Source organism: Elephantulus edwardii, unplaced genomic scaffold (assembly GCF_000299155.1).
Source record: "Elephantulus edwardii isolate Elephantulus edwardi_28Jun2011 unplaced genomic scaffold, EleEdw1.0 scaffold00073, whole genome shotgun sequence".
Taxonomy (NCBI): Eukaryota; Metazoa; Chordata; class Mammalia; order Macroscelidea; family Macroscelididae; genus Elephantulus; species Elephantulus edwardii.
In genome coordinates, this window is record NW_006399823.1 from 2193471 (window position 1) to 2195687 (window position 2217).

The window sequence follows — 2217 nt, forward strand, 5'->3', positions numbered from 1 at the left end:
TTTGATCTGAATTCTTCATTACAGTCTTTAATCAAGTTTGGTAATACTAGTCAGGCTCTATCTAGTTTTAGTCTCAGCAAAGGAGGTAATTGTCCCGGGAGGCTATTATTCATATATTCCCTATCTTATTTAAGACTCTCCTCCTTCCTCTCTTGCTCTAGACGAGTAAAAACCAATTGTTGTGCCAGTTATAAACCTTTAAAGCCCTGAGCACTGCACAATGAGCTAGCTGGTAGGTAGAACAGAAGCACTTAACAGATTAGGCCAAGTAACTGGAATGTCCCAGGAAACCATGTTCCTAAATCTCCAAAGAAGAAAAAAAAAATCCCATGAGGTGTTTTCTTAAACATCAGCCACCTTAGCAACCACTCTATGTTGTTGAATGTATCTGTCACCCAACTTTTTTACAGGTAGAAATGCATCGTATTGACAGCTATACAAACCTACCCTCTTTCAACATGATTTTCCCATCACCATTAACCAACCCTTTCCCCCTTCCTCTTTCCATTTCCTGATAATCATTGATAACGCTTTGTTCTCTACACATTTGCCCTTTTTTTTGGTCTTTTTTTTTTTTCACAACACAATAATTTTTTATTTTGGAAGTATAGTTTGACTAAATGTATGAAAACATTGTACAGTACACCAAGACATCCATATTATACATCTTGATTAAATCTAAAGAACACTGATTAAAAATAGCTTAAAGATTTTATTTTACTTGAAACATTAAGACTAAGTGGAAATGTGTGTATATCTGTCTATCTATCTATGCTTTACCCACGTATCTGCATTTCCTCTTAACATCTGTCCTTTAAAAAGGATCACTATCCAGTCATCCACCCAAGCTCAGTAAGTGTTGGCAATCCACCTTCCTAAATGATTCTGGAATTGATCTGTTTGAGTCCTCTATTTTGCAAGTCTGTTTCTTCACAAGTCTGGCATGTAAGACTTAAACTGTTTTTCCAAAGTTTTCTCTTCTTCAGTCAGTGGTGACAACTCTAGGTCTGTTAGCTTTTGTAGTTCTTGTATCATGGTCATAGTCTTTTTCAAAGTAACACAAATCCGGCCCTTAGTCTCTTTCTGTTCATCAGCAAGTGGTTTAAAGCGTGCAGCGAGACTTTATTGCTGACAATTCCTTCAAGGGTGTAACTGGATTTTTCTCCCCAGCTGAATCAGGATGATTGTTCTTAATTTCATATTCCAGCCTATATAGAATGCAATCCAGATCAGAGTCAGCTTTCTGGAACATCAGTTCCAGTTTATCGACCTGCGCCTCCATGTTGAATAGTTGACATTCCTCCTTTGGTCTTTTTATGTAGTATTTGGACTTTTGTCATTGACTTATTTTGCCAATGTAAGGCTTTCAAATGCTGTACATACTGCAGAATGTATCAAACTTCATTCTTTGTTGGAGGATTATGTCATTGTTTTTACCACATTTACTTGTATCTGTCTGGTGGTCTACTGGATAGAGAATTGTGCTGCTCAACCCAAGGTGGTGCTTGTCTGTTCTACCAGTGGATCTGATTGAGAAAGATAGGCAATCTCCTTTCATGGGATTTACAGCCTTGGAAAGCCAGTGGAGGGTCATCTATGAGTCAAGTGTGACTCCAAGGTAATGGGCTTGAGTTTTTTAAAATGCCACTGTTGGTGAGCATTTAAGTTGTTTCTATCTTTTGGCTATTGTGAGTAATGTTGCAATATAATTAGTCTATGAGTTTCTACTTTCAAGACTTTTTGATTGTTGTTGTTGTATGCTGTCAAGTCAGAGCCTGTTTATAGCTGACCCTCTATTGGGTTTTCAGAAGCAGTAAATCTCATGAGAGGAGATTGTCCATCCATGTCTCATGGAGCAGCTGGCGAATTCAAACTGTGCTCCTTTGGGATTGCAACATAGCTTCTTACCACTAGAGCTCATATTTAGAATTGCTAAGTCATATAATGGTTCACTTTTTAGTTTTCTGGGGACCTTTAACACTTTGGAAAATGGCTGAGTACCATTTTATATTTCCACCAGCAGTAAATAAGAGTTCCAACCTCTCCATAGTCTTGCCAGCATTTGTTGTTTTTTGCCCTGTTGAACTTGGCTGCTGTTGCTGGGGTAAGATGATATCTCATAGGTGTTTTGATTTGCATCTCTCTGATAGCTAGAGATTTTGAACATTTCTTCATGTATTTGTTTGTTTTCTGAATGTCTTCTTTGGTGAAGTGTCT

General features: G+C 37.8%; 1 pseudogene; it reads right to left on the reverse strand.

The window, feature by feature from the left end:
• Window positions 1-930: 930 nt before the first annotated feature.
• LOC102854548 lies at window positions 931-1282 on the reverse strand (annotated as a pseudogene).
• Window positions 1283-2217: the final 935 nt, after the last annotated feature.